The sequence below is a fragment of the Cupressus sempervirens genome, chromosome 1 (assembly GCF_028749045.1).
Source record: "Cupressus sempervirens isolate cs-2001-9-10 chromosome 1, ASM2874904v1, whole genome shotgun sequence".
Classification (NCBI taxonomy): domain Eukaryota; kingdom Viridiplantae; phylum Streptophyta; class Pinopsida; order Cupressales; family Cupressaceae; genus Cupressus; species Cupressus sempervirens.
The window spans coordinates 50428628-50444769 of record NC_143118.1 but is presented as its reverse complement, the minus strand read 5'-3'; positions in this window follow the sequence as shown (position 1 = coordinate 50444769).

The window sequence follows — 16142 nt, the reverse complement described above, 5'->3', positions numbered from 1 at the left end:
AAATTGCAAAAGTGCTTGATCCATCTGAAGCTTAGTTGTAGATTCCACCAAAGGTGCTACTTTGATATTCATTCACATTTTCACTATTCAATTCAAGACATTAGAACCATAGAGATGGATGAGGCTCTAGAAAAGCTATGTGTGAATAGTGCATTGAAACATGAGCATCAACACTTGGAGACCAAAGGTTTAACTCACATTCCACATATGCCTTAAGACTTTTAGATAAAATGGATAAGGTTTATCCGTAGCCATGTACACAATGGGTAGTTATGGTTGGAGCAACCTATTCAAATAATGAAGAAAATGATTCATCAAATCACTAGGCTCCCAGTGTTGAACAAGGAAAAGACTACCAAAACCCTAATTTGGATAGAACTAGAAAGCAAAACTCTTGTCAAGAGGGATGGAAGAGGCATGAAGATCAATAGTGTGACTGTCATGGAGCTAAAATTTGGAATTCACATGATAACACATAAAAGATATAGCTCTAGTCATCTCAATAGTATGTCATGTGAGGTAGTTGATCTAGCTCTGAAGGTGGTGAAGAAAAACATGTCCTTTGACCTTGCCAAGATAATGTTAATTCATGACCTTGTTTAGCCTATAGCCCCATTCGACCCATTTAATATCAACATGTTTCCCTAAGGGTCCTAGGACCCCTAGGGATATATTGTAATCAACCATGTTGTAATTTAATAAACTATATAATGCTATGTAATACTTTCTAATATTATGCAAAAATATATATTATAGTCTAGTATATGTAATAATATATATTTTATATTATATATATATAGTAGTAATAATATATAGATAATATTTATTATATTATAGATAATATAGAATACTATATAATAATATATAGTACTATGATCCTAATATACTATCTAATCATATTTAATATCATATAATATTATAACAATAAAATTTATTATTATAATATATAATAATAAAATTAAAATAAAAGTATTCAAATATCATTATATCTTAAATGTAAAAATATATTTAAATATGTTTGTAAGTCTTTTGGTTTAAAATGTACAATTGGTTATGACTATCTCAAATTTGAAATTTTGTGCTTTTTCGCCACATTTTAGGTACCCGATTAGGCTTGGTATTTACCAAACCTCTTTGGTTAACTCAAAAAACGTATTTGAGACATGTTTCCCTAAAATTAAGACTTTGATTGGCCATCTTACAATTTTTTTTTCATCCAAATTGAATGAAATGAAAATGGTTTTTTGAGAACACTCTCAAGATTCCATCAATATAATTGTTGTCAAATTATGATTTTGATAAGTATTTATTAGTTAATTTCTAATGAAGATGTTTGTAAATTGTTGATTGACATCTTAATTGAAAAATAACTATAACTTTCAAGCGATATAACATTTTTGAAATCCAAAAGTTGTATCACATTCTATGCTTCGCCTAATATAAGTAAAAGAAAAAGAAAAAAATTGTAAAGTTTTCAATTAGTTAAGGTGGTTAGGCATGAGAATTTTTTTTATTTTGAATAAGTTATAGTAGAATATTCATATTTAATTATTTATTTGGAATAAACATATCAAAAAATATGTGTCACATCTAGGCATGAGTCTAATTTATATATATAATTATATTAAAAAATATTATCATTTGATTTTGATTAAGGTGGTAGGACATACACCTACTTTTTATTTTTGCCCTAAAATTTTGGTAGTATTGCATTAAAATCCAAAATTTTGACAAATCAAATAATTGTTTCTCTAGATAAAGCCTAGTAGTTTAGAAACTACATCAAATTTCCTACAAATTAAAATTATGTGTCAAGTTAACATAACCATAATTTGCTAGTTTTTCACTGCAACTTAAGGTCATAGTTTGGTTGACCATGATCTCGCACATACCTAAAAGAGTGTCAACATCTAATGAATGGAGTGATTTAGAACAAGAGTTCTAGTGAACCTTGAGTCCCATCCTGTCTAAGAATTAGATGAATATAAACATTTTAAAATTTAAAAAATTAGATTTGTATATGTAGGAACAAGGTTCAACCTCAAATAATCTCATACATGCAAAAAAATTCTAAGAATCTGCATTGTACTGCAAAGGTACAGATAATGGGATGCCTTCCATTACAAGAAACTTGTTCTTTGTGTTGGAGATAGGGGATTAATTTGACGGTTGAGAACATTTAATGGCTTGAAAGGAATTGAGGCCGTCAAGTTTAGTAATGAGTTATGTGGTCAATTCACCTTATGCAACACACATTTTGAAAGGAAAGAGAAAAATATTTTCCAAGAATCTCATGTTAGTCAAATAAGGGAAACGATGCAGTAGCCACCTAAGCTAACTTCATGCACCTATATTTCCTAATGTATATGTCAAAATTTACCAATTTTTTCAGTGAACCTCCATAGGTGAGTGAAGAGCTTAAAACTAAGCTTTTTTATTTCCCACATTTATAGAGCTCTTTGTAGAACTCATAGAGTATGAGGTAGTCTAAAAGTTCCATACGAAAATGTTTGCCCAATACCTACCACTAAGACACCCCAATAATTGTTATAGTACTTTTTGCACAAATGGACCAATCAACAATCAAGAAAACTAAAAAAATGATAGAAGTGAATGGTTATTGGTGTTCATGGCGATTTGGCTTTTTTGGGCAGTAATTAGGGGGGAAAGGTAATGGTTAATTTGTGGTAGCATTGTGTACATGGGTAGCAATTGGCTCGTTTCGCTTATATATTTAACATAAGTGGGAATGCTCAGTAAGTTTTGCACCACATTCACCCTTCAAAGAGTTATATACCATATCATCCTCGTGGGATGTCTATTTAGTACTTTTCATGGTAGTTTTTATATGGATTTCATGGGATGCTTTAATTGATTCTTAGAGAAAAAATGCTTTGAGAATATCTATGTTTGAAGCAGTCAGATGAGAAGGAATGAATAGTCTAGCATTTATAAATTATTATAGAAATATAATATTTATTTTAGATTTACATTAAATTTATATTTTTTATAATGTTTAAGCAATATTATCAAAAAATATAATTATTACAAATTTTTGGTATAAAATCAAAGTATAAATGTATAGGTAATATATGATTAAGATTGATATGGAAAATGTGAACTTTTGTACATGAAAGTATGTCTATTTTATTTAATGTAACACATATATATATGTCTAAAGTTCTAAAATGTGTATTATTCCACAATATTTGTGAGCTTATGTGCAAGTGTTCATCTTGTATCATATATTGCAAAAAAAATACAAACAAAAAAAACATATTATAGTTTATGCAGATGTGCATAGGTTCATTATTGCTTTAATTTTTTTCAAAATGGTGATTTCCAAGGGCACTATGAGGGATGTGAAAAGGAGAGGGAGAGAGTGGAGATGGATAGAGGGAGAGAGGAGGAGATATTGTGTGTGTGTGTGTGTGTGTGTGTGTGTGTGTGTGTGTGTGTGTGTGTGTGTGTGTGTGTGTGTGTGTGTGTGAGAGAGAGAGAGAGAGAGAGAGAGAGAGAGAGAGAGAGAGAGAGAGAGAAAATGCAAAATTAATCAATAAAAAGAGAGAGAGAGAGAGAGAGAGAGAGAGAGAGAGAGAGAGAGAGAGAGAGAGAGAGAGAGAGAGAGAATGCAAAATTAATCAATAAAAAGAATATAACTAAATAAAGAGAGTGGTGAAGAGAAATAGAGACAAAGATAAGGATATATAAATATTGAGAGAGACAATAATATATGTTAGAGAAATAGAGTAAAAGAGATGAGTGGCAGAGAAATTTAGCTAGAGAAATATAGAGATCAATATCAAGATCTAGATACATGAAAGTATAAAAAAAGTGACAAACAAGGGGATATTAATAAAAACAAAAGGATGTAGAGGGACATAACAATTAGAGAATTAGGTCGATCAAGAGAGAGAAAGAGATAGTGAGAGTAACAACGACCAATCCAATACATTATTTTCTTAAGGACTTAACCATTTTCCTTGAAGACTTCTTAGTTGTATCCATCACAGATAATACAAACATTTTTTGTGGATGATGAAATACATCCACTCAACTAGAAAAGGAAGTTGACTTTGACAAATAATGTAGATGCCTAATTTTCATATGATTATAAGGATCTATAATATGAGATTGACAATGGTCAAATATAAGCTACTATTGTTAGAGTAGGGTTGCTATTGCACCAAAAGACCAATCTATCAATGCTCGATACAACCACTCAACTTATAGTATACAAGAGGTGGTTAAGCCCTTCCCATGAATCCCAAGAGGAGCACTGAATAGATTTCCAACAATCTTCCCCTCATTATTAACTAAGGGTCTAAGGATTTGAACCTATGACCAAGCTCTAATACCACTTTTTAGAGTGGGACTGTTGTTGCACCAAAAGATTGATTTATCAATACCTGATACAACCACTCAACTTATAGTACATAGGAGGTGGTTAATCCCTTGTCACAAATCTTGAGGGGATCATTGAATAGATTTTAGACAACCATTCACCACACATTCTTTAAAATTTGTAAAATTAATTGCAATCAAATATAAACCACAATTAACATATACACGTTCACTTCACATGCTTTAAATTTGTAAATGTGAATAATATATTCACTGAATGAAAGGCATATTGCAACTTAGTTGACATGTCTAAAGGTTCTTAGCATGAAACATGGTTAAATATAGCTCATCATCATTATATACATTTTGTCAAACTATTGAAAGAGGGGATTGAGAAGAAGGAAATATAGGGAAGAGAGGGGTGTGTGTGTGTGTGTGTGTGCACGCGTGCATGCGTGCATGTGTGTGTGCATGTGTGCATGTGAGTGCATGTGTGCATGCATGCGTGAATGTGTGTGTGTGTGTGTGTGTGTGTGTGTGTGTGTGAGAGAGAGAGAGAGAGAGAGAGAGAGAGAGAGAGAGAGAGAGAGAGAGAGAGAGATATTAATCTATGAAGAGGAGATGAAAGAGGGAGAGGTAGACATGAAGAGAAAGTTAAAGAAAAATAGGTGGTGAGTTAGATTGAGAGAGAGAAAAAGAGGTATAGAGAGGATGAGAGGGGGAGAATAAAAAAAGGACAAATACTTGGTTGAAATTTCATATCTATTCAGCATACCTATTACATGCAAAGGTGTTATTGCTAGTAAATCTAAAAAATCTCATCTAGATAAAAGTATGAGGGAACCATGTTAGAGTGGACATGGACATATAAAGATTCTCTTACCAAACACGTCAATCCTACAAAGAAAAATCTAATTGAATAGTAAGTTAAATGTAGTGGATGGAATTTGGAGTGATCACTTTAATCACTAAATAGTGTAACTCATAAATGAAATCCCTACCAAACTATTGCTTTTGACATTTCCTTCTGATTTTAAAATTTTTTTAAATACACATTTTTTTATTTTTTTTTCGATTCAATTCAATATCAATGGAATTGAATATCTAAAAATCAAGACCAAAATAAACTAATTGATGGGATAGAGATGATCAACTATTTTACTAGTGGATGATATATCACCGTAAAAATTATTTTAAAAAAATGAGTGCTCATGCTTGGTTCCCTTCAAATTTAATGCTTACCAAAGAAAAGCTAATGCTTGGTTCCTTGCTAATTCTAATCTAATACTAACCAAAAACATATTGTTGACATGATTTGAGATAATCTTGTTAGACATCCTTTAATAGTTATTTCTTGTGACAGTTTTTCCATTAAATTTGTCATTATCTTTCTATTAACATTTGGCACAGACACCAGGTTGAAAAGGTTGTGATTTGATGGCACTGTCTACACAACAACTTATTTGCACTTTGGTAAAAAACATATTGATCACAAATAATAGTATGTTACCAATTATGTTATTTAATTGTAAGTGTTTGCAAATTACTAACACATATTAATACAATTAGTTAACTTAATTGCTAACGTATTATTGTTTGTTAGAAATATGTTTTTTACCAAGATGCAAATAAGTTGCTAGATAAATAGTGCCCAATTTGACTAACTCAACTAAAATTAAGCTCTTTTATTTTATTATTATTATTATGTGAATACTAATTGCAATAATTAGGTTATTGATCACATTTGATTCTAAGTTAGGCACTTGTGGAAAAGGTCCAAATTGTCATTTATATTTCTCATGTTTCCCAACACCATATCTGTGATTAGGGTTTTGATTAATGTTCATGTAGTACAAAGTGCCTAACTAGGATGATTCATTGAAGGTGAGTTTGTAAAAAATTATCCTATCTCTGATATATCAGTGGCCTAGTACAAAGAGAAATCGGGCGTACTACTTTTAAAAAGGTGGTTATTTGAAGTTGATTTAATTAGGAATAGGATATTGTAAAGCATTCTTTAATACAATTTTAGTGTGTTGTATGATATTATAAAATAATTTTATCATTTGTGGTGCCAATATTAGCTTTGAATCATAGCTTTAGGTGTGTTCCTATCCCAAACCTGCTACCCAGCCCATGGGTTTTGATACATACATGTAGATGAATGCAAGGAGTAGTGCATGACATTGATTGAGCTGAAATTAAGTATTGCTAATATTATGTAATCTAGAAACATGATTTTGCACAATCTCTTTAGTGGACCACAAATTTATTGAATGTAAACTAATTATGAAAGGCAAGGCTAGATATCACTTAAAGATATATTTTAATTGATTATTTAATACAAATAAAATTAGACTTTAGAATATGTCCTTCAATATCATGTCCTTTGGAAAAAGAGGAGATGTGATCTTGTGACCTTAGACTTCATAGCAAGAAAAAATTTTCAACCCATTTAATTTATCAAACTTTTTATGTATATATCTTTACTTATTTTAAATTAAATGAACAAAAATTATCCACATGCTAACCATTAGTCACCAAAAATACTTGAAAACCTTATTTGATGTTAAATACATATTATATTGAATGAAAGAAGTCATGCCATAATTGTTATATTAGAAATGACTTTATTTTAAAAATTATTTGAGAGAATGAAATGATCATATTTCAATACATTTTACAAATTTGAGGATTTTTAAAAAATTAAATTAAAATATCAATATGAAAGAAAAAATGATCACTAAGAGTTTGGATAGATTTAAGGATTTAGAGAGTAAAAGATTTTGGGTTTGACACTATTTTTCCATGTCCATGAAGTCTTGTATTTTTTATGATTATTTTTTATAATATCAACTTTAGTTAATTTTTTTTTTTTTTTAATTTAAAATAATATCTTATGTATTTTTTTCATAACTTTTCTTATAGTATTCATATTTATTTATTTTTCTATTTTGTACAATGTATAAAACTATTTTAAATGTTCTTAATTGGATCGGTGCATGTTTGACGATGAAATAAAAGAGATTCATTATTATTTTAAATATACTAATTTTTATAGTTTCTTATTGTTTTAGAATTTTTCTACATAAAAATGTTGTGTATTATCATCATTTTTCAATACTCTATATTTTGATATGCACTACTTCTATTATAAAAGGTTAAAATTAATTCTTCCAAGGACATTTGAAAGGTTATATTTCAATAATGAATTAAATCCCAATGAAAAAAGGACAATTTAGTGGAATAAATTAACTAGGAAATAAATCACTTCTATGAAGTAGATCAAGGAGTTAATAGATATCTACACCCCTCTTGGAAGTAGACTTTTGTTGATTTTTTATCTAATCCCCTAAAGCATTTACACCATAGAAAAGTGAAAGTGGAGAGTGGGTTACCCTCTGCTCCCTTATAATTAAAATTATTATTTAGTTTTCATCTATAAATTTGAGCCTTAGATATCTTGCACTTCAAGTGGACTATGGAGAATCGATCTCCTCCTAGTTTAATACCTTTTTCTTATTATTCCTTGTGGTGAACCTTTTCTAGAAATGGGAAATAATTGTATAGTGTCTTCATATGGAGGGATATATCTTACTTTGGAAAAGGATAATCCTCTATGGTAAGGAGTGTAATGTTGTACACAATCTTTCATTTCCTAGCTATCCCTTTTGCATGTTCAAATATGGCACCAAGGGGACATACATTTTTATTTAACTAAAGTGGGGAGAAATATGATTTTTTTGAATCCACAAGGAATAACATCCTACTTGAATTACTTTAGTATAGTACAAGTGCTTGGTGTGTCTTCTTATTTAGTACTAGTATTTCCTATCAATCCAAATGTTCCTCGATCTCATTTATTCATTTGTGTGCCATCAAGATCACCCCCAATTCAAGAGAATGCAGTTTCAACCAACCATCTAATATTTCATTCATATACCTTATATATTTGTCTTATCAAAATCCCTATCCATATTTTTGGCAATTTTCTTAAGGTAGAAATTGGATGTTGTCATTTATGGAAACATATCTTTAGTATGAAGAAGGGGGTGCTTTAAGATTAAGTTATAACATTCATACTTAGAAAATTGTCTATGTATTATAAAAATTATCTGGCAAAACTGATAGAGTTTTGGTTGGCAAGCTTCAAATAAGTCATATTGGCACATGGGAACTTAAGGAAAGGTAGTATAGACTATGATGATGACGTATGCCTTAGTGCAAGCTAGTATAGACATAGTTATGAGTAGATTGCCAAGTTATGGTAATACACAAACAGAATAAAGCATAACAATGAACTAGGTATTTTGGGTTAAGGAATTACTTAACTAATTAAGGATGACATCATAGATGTTAACCCTAAGTCAATGAGTTATAATAATACATTTTGTAAAGTATGTAAAAGCATGAAGGTTGACTGGACAATAATATTGTAATTGAAAAGGTATAAAGGAAAGCTTGGAAATGCAAAGTTAAAGTGTGAATGAATGTGATATGTGATATGTGAATTTTGATGTATGATCATAGGAATGTGAACTAAAGATTTGTTTTGAGTAGCAGAGGCAATATTAGATATTGAGGATATCAACAATAGTATAAAAGAGGTTTTTATATCTAACTCTTTGTACTAAGGAGGCACATTGCATATTGCATGTTTGGGTAGTGGGCTCATCTTGCATACATTTTGTATTTATATATAACAACTCCTAACAAGGTTGATGTTTCTAACAAGGACTAAGACACTATATGGATGTAGTAGACTCCTAACAAGGTCAATATCTATAACCAAATACTTTTGATTAGTGAATTATTTTGTGGGTACCATCCCCACTTGGGTTTTCTCTTGGCCAAGGTTTTTGTAGTTAACAAAATATGGTGTTATGAGTTCTCTTATTGCATGGTTATGTTTACTATTTAGCATAATTAGTTTACTTCCATATGCAAGTTATAAAGTTATTAATAATACAGCATGGTCAAACGGGCCCTTACATACATATACATACTAATTCAAGAGATCTACAAAGAAACTGACACTTACAAGTCAATGCAAGTGTATATTAGATTGACTTAGGTTAATTAATAAGAGATACTTGATTAGAATAAGTTATAACTCAAATTTTATAAATGTGAGATTTAGATCTATGACTCCAAAAGTGACTTTGGTTAGGTCTTACATCTACAAATCTAAAAAACATTTTCAAAGCCCTCACCTTTTAGATGGGTATATCTATGGCACTGGCTATGGTGCAACTTATTTGCATCGTAGGAATCTATGCCAACTGCTACCTTGCCCCAATGATGTGCCCTTCTTCCATATGCATTTTGTGGTAGTACACAATGGTAGAAATTTATTTATGTATTTAATTTTCATTTTTATATACATCCTATATATTTTAGTAAAATTCAACTTTTTTATATTGTATTTTTTAACCAAAGAACATTTAGATTTATGTAATAAAATTTTGTATTTATTTTATATACATTTAAATAAATATGTTTAAATATTAAAAAGATATCAAATTTTAAATATAAAGATCATATTTAAAATAGAAACATTTCTATTAACGATTTGATAAAAAAGATAGAGAATTTTAAATATAAGTAAAGATTATATTTAAAATAGAAAAATTTCTATTAATAATACATTGATGTTTCCTTTATTTCTTTACATGGAAATTTAATACTAGTAAATTTCGTTACATGAGATGAAACAGATTGTCTTCAGATAAAGGAGGGCATCTGGCAGATCATCTTCAATTAGTGGTGTTCTACTTTCTTTAGTTCATTTCATAACCTGTAGTCATCATCAAAAGGACAGAACAAGAGAAACTTCCATAGAAGCCCATATTAGTATTATTAGAAAATTAATAAGAATGTTAGGAATGCAGGGGCAAAAGGGCAGTTTAGTTAATAATTTAATTAATTGTTGTTATTTAAGGGTTTGAGTTGGGTAAAATTAGCAAAGTAAGATGTGCAGGGAGTAACAAAGGGATAAGGATATACTAGAAAGGGAGGGGTTCCAAAAATTGGGCGTGTATAGTTATTGGACATAGCATATATCTATCTATGATTTCATTCACACATACATGTAAAAATTTCCTCATACAAACCTTGGTGGCATATAAAAGGATTTCTCCATATATATGTCTATGCTTTACATATATAAATACATGAATAGTTCTTTATATGTGTATAATCAGTAACCTGCCAGTGTTAGGTTAAAAACTACAGTAACAATATTCTCAAAAAAGAGAAAGAGTCAGGGAGTAGCTAGGGGGGAGCAGGGTCAAGGGAAATGCAGACAAGGTTATCTTAATACAATCTCAAAGAGGTTTGGGATAGGTTTATAAAGGGGGATAAACCGATCTTAGAGAAATCCTAGAGGAGAAATAGGCTATGAAGAGAGAGTTGATAATTATAGGAATGAGAAAAGCTCAGAATAAAAAATAGGTCAAGAGGCGGGGGCACAATGAAGAGAAAAGGGAGGGGGAGATGCAACTAAGAAAAAAATAAATCTTTGATCATAATAAAAATACATTCTATTGAGCAATTTAAGAGTCTATAATCATCCGAGTGCCTTTAATCTTAATAAATCAAAGTAAATAGTGATCATAGGGAAAAGAGAGGGGAAAGAATCCAGAGGAGAAGGGCTCCCAAAAGGGGCTGTTACGAGAGCAGATCATATAAGGGATGAATCATATATCTATCTATGGTTCATACACATATATATGAATTCATATCTATATACAAACCTTAGGAGGAGTGAGTGAGGATGGATCTGTGTATATATCTATGATTACCATATATACTTACATGCATAGCTCTTTATATATGAATATACTGTAATCTGAGAATATTAGATTATAATTCTACTTACAGAAATACTAGCTGAGGAGAAGACTAGATTGTTCAAAGCAGCAAGGGGGAAAGGGAGCACATAAACAAGGAGGAAATATGGATAAGTCATAGGAAAGCGTTAGCAATCTAAATAGTCTATATGCAATCACTACAACTTTCAGGTTGGATACAGGAAATGGGGAAATCATGGCCACAATGGAATCCCAAAACTGAGAAAGGCATCTCAGAGAGAAAAAAATTAAAGGAAAGGGGAAAATTCAAAGGACATAAAGGCCAAGAAATGAGAGATAACTGAAGAAAGCAACCAAATCAAAAGAGGGGAGTGATTTTTAAAGAAGGTCAAAAAATCACTAGATCGAAGATTACTTGCATTATATAGAATAGAATTTCAGAGTCTATAATTATCAGAGGATCTAGGAGATCCCTTCAATTGAGAGTCTTTAATAATCCAAAACCACATCCTAGCTATGATTTACCAAAGATTCGATCTTTTGTAAATTTATGTCAATACCTTAGTGTATAGAGGGTTTGTTCAACATCTAGGTTTTAGGGGTTAGAAAAGGAGAGCCTGGGCATTTTAGCCCATATTTATATATGCATACAAACTTAGGTATATAAATATATTTGTATTTAATATATCTATAAATCTATATGTATATATCTTTATATTTTTTTAAATGTTCAATGCTAGGGGGTTGTTAGAAGATTCCTTAGGTAAGAAATAAATTTATGATTTCTTTTTTAGATTTTAATTTCTATTTTTATGAGAAGGATCTCTTTGCCATTCGTTCCTTCATTAGCTAGCCTATCTGCTTCAGTATTACCTTCTCTATAAATATGTTGAATAATGACTTCTTCTAGATTGTCCATTTTTCTGGTAATGTTTTCTAATTTAGAATTGATTCTCCAATTAGGGGCAGTTCTTTCCCTTAGTACATTAAGGATAATCTGAGAGTCTCCTTCTATGATTAATTTCTTGATTTTAAGTTTGACACAGTAGGAAAGTCCTTCGCTTACTGCTTCTAGCTCTGCAATGTTGTTGGTTGTCCGACCTTGGGGCTTGGCTTTTTTGACAAGCCATTGTCCTAGATGATCTCTTAGGATGAATCCCATGCTTGATGCCCTAGGATTTCCTCAGGAGGCTCCATCGAAATTGAGCTTTATCCAGCCTTGGGGGGGCGAGATCCAACTACATTCCTTCCTAGCTATGTTGTTCTTGGACTTGTAATGCAACAGTGGATTATTGATTTGTGGTCAATTTCTTTTAATTTCTGCATCCCAAGATGTGAATGAGCCTTCAATTTTATTAGTATTTCTAAGATGATTGTTCATAACTTCGGTTATAAATACTTCAATTTTGTTGACTATTTGGTTTCTTGTCATTTCTTTATCATTAAAGATTCTTCTATTTCTCTCTTTCCATATTTCCTAGGTTGTAATTGCTGGGGTAATATTCCATATTCTATCATAAACATTTTTCTCTCCACTTTTGGGCCAACCTTGTATATGGTCCTTCCAAGACCCAGGGAGTGGTGGAGTCTAGTTGAGTTTTTCTTTAATCCTTTGCTAGCGTTCATTGGAGAAGCTGCATTAAAAGAGCAGGTGATCCGTTGTTTCATTATCTTTTTTGCAAATAGGGCATCTAGAGGGGCCTTCAAAACCTATTGTTTTAAATTCTGTTAGCAGTGAGAATACTGTTTTGAAGAGCCGCCCAAAGGAAGATTCCAGCTTTGGGTAGGATTGTTGGATCCCAACATAGGTTCATTGGGATAAGTTAATTTCCTCCCATCTTTGGGAATTGAGGGTCACGTTGTATCCTTCTTTTACTCTATATGTTCCATCATTAGATATGGCCTGTCTTAGTTTATCCTCTTTTTTATTTAGGTATATCTTGTGATTTTGAAGGATTTCCTCTAATTTGGTTTGACCATTTATTGGGATGTTGATGCTAGAGAGCGATTTCCATTTCCATGGGTTGTCTTTGTTAGATAGATCATTTTCCACATTGTCCACCAACTTTGTCCCCAATCTCATTTTTAGGAGATTTATGGTTTGACTAGAGATGTTATAAGTGTCAAGACGGGGTAGCCCGTTCCAAGAATCTTCTTAGAAGAGGGCTTTATTACCATTTCCTAGATCCCAAGTTACATATTTGGTAATGATATCGTGACACTTAATTAAAAAATTCTACAATGCAGACCCTCTAGGTGGGGTTTTAGTTCTAAAGAGTGAGGAGAGATCTTCCAGGTTAAGGTATTTGTTATAAAGGATTCTGGCCCATTTACTGTTTCTGTCCTGGAACATACGCCAAACTAGTTTTGCCCCTAGGGCTTCATTTTGTCATTCGAGGTTCTTAATACCTAGTCCTCCTTAATTTGTTCTTTGGTTTGCAGATTTTCCCCATCTAATCAATGCTGTTTTCTTTTTATCTTCAGTTCCATTCCAAAAGAAATTTCTTAATTTGGATTCTATTTTTTTACTGGTGTTTTTAGAAATTTGAAGGCAAGATAGCTGATGTATTGGTAATGCTGATAGGACAACGTTAATTTTAGTTGCTCTGCCACCTTTTGTCAGCCATTTTTCGTTCCAGTTATCAATGTGCTTATTGATTTTGTTAAGAATCTCTTGCCATCCTTGGTTTTGCTTTTGTTCGTTACCTAAGAAGACCCCTAAGTATTTGCAAGGAAATTTCCCTTTTTAAAATCCTAGTATATTAAAAATTTGGTCTTCCTGATTTTTCGATGTGTTCAGAAAGTAGATTTCAGATTTTTTTGCATTGATTTTTTGCCCTGATGCTTTGGTGTATTTATCTAGGATAGTCTTGTAGTTTTTGGTTTCATAAGTTATACTTTGTCCAGCTAGAATAGTGTCATCTGCGAACTACTGGTGTGTCATGTTTTCAACATTATCAACAACTAGAATGCCTTGAATTTTTTATTGGCTTTGAGAAAATTTGATAGATCTGCCCAAGGTTTCAGCCATAATAATAAAGAGGAAGGGTGAGATTGAGTCACCTTGACGAATGCCTCTAGAAGTGCTAAAGAAACCTTATGGGGTTCCATTTATAAGTAGGGAGAATTTTGGGGTAGAGATGCATTGATAGATGAGATTGATCCATCTACGTGAGAATCCAAATGCTTCCATGGTTTTGCATAAGAATCGCCAGTCAACTTTGTCATATGCTTTCTGAATATCAAGTTTTAGAAACATGCTTGCTTCTTTATTTGACTTGGCAGAGTGGATCGTTTCCTGGATGATGGAGATACCAAGAATATTGAGAAATAATGTTAATATTAAAAGACAACATTAAGTAACATTTTTCCTTCATTAAATCAAAGCAAATTTTAAAAACAAATTTTTAGTTCAATCTAATATAAAATCTTGAATTACTTAAAAAAATTAATACTTACTCAAATTTACTTTTAAATATTATTAGTAGTCCCGTAAATGATTTATGAACAATGCAGATAAAATTAAATTTGAAGTACAATAGGACAGGGTAACTCTCTGCTGCGAGTACAAATCCGGACAGGTAAAAAATGCGTACAATAGGACAGGGTAACTCTCTGCTACGAGCACGAATCCGGACAGGCAAAAAATGGGCACAGGTTTCTAGCCGGTGCCTGTAATTCCCCGCTCCGTCCTTGCCTGCAACCACGTTCGCCGTCACGCTGCCCGCCGGAGAACTCTGAAGAAGCCGTCGCTGACTTGGAGACATCCACCTCGGGAAATTATCTAATGCCCTTTCCGCTAAAAGGCGGCGCTTCTTTCGGCCCGTGGAAATTATTCCGACGGAAAGATTATTAACGAGTGCAAGCGAATTACTGAGCAGTTTTGAAACATTTCTCACAGATTCTACATAATCGTCTTCAGCTCCTTTGAATCCTTGAATGCATGTGACTTGATCAGTTATTGAAGCGCTGAGCCACGTCTGCACGTCATCCGCCTGCTCTTTCTTCCACTCTCCCGATTTATAACTCAGCAATTCCAGCGACGGATTCAACTGCTGCACAGTGTATTTGAACAGCATCTCGCAGTCTTTAATTGAGGCGCGCTTCATTTCTTCATCCGAGACGAGAAAGAGGGAGTGATTAGAAAAGGCTACATTAACGATCAACTTAACGGAAGTGATAGCCTAGAAGAGTGTTGAGAATCTGACAACATCATCTAAGTAAACAACTACAAAGATCCTTTCCCCATGTATTAGAATCTATTTATCGCTGCATTTTCTTTCCTTAGATTAGAATCACTTAAAAAATATCTAAAGGAACCCGTGCCCATTTAATTTTCTAGTACGTGAGATGAAAAGATTGAAAACAACATTAAGCACGAGGGGTTCGAAGGGAGCAAAACTGTCCCAGCTGCCAGAGCACTGAGATTACAAGTTATTGGTCAACCGTTGGATGAAAAAAAAAAGAAACTATGTTGTGTACACATATAATTCCATGTGGCAGTTACAATCTGAAAAACCAGTCCCCCCCACCAATTCCCGTATTTGTATGAACCATCCATCCCACATTACCATATTATGTCCTCCCAACTTACAGTGCCGTCATTGTAGAAGGGACCTAAGAGCATTGCGCATCATAATTTTGTACAACACATTATGATATATGTTGTATGTTCTGTATGGTTTTCAAGGGAAATAAACAGTGAGCGTGAACCACACCATAAAGTGAAAACAAATTTTTTTTTACAGCTTTTTAATATTTTAAATTATGTTGTTATTATTATTTTATGTTTATTGTGTATTAAGAGATAATGATTTTTTAATTCTTATGGTAATTATATAAATATAATTCAACTAGTGCTTGTTGAGGGTAATGAAATATGACAATAGACATTATCTTGAGAAATAAAATCATAAGAGTTGTTCTAAGTGTTAGGGTTACAATACATGGGCTTTTATAATGTCATTGGTAGAAGCATGAATAAGA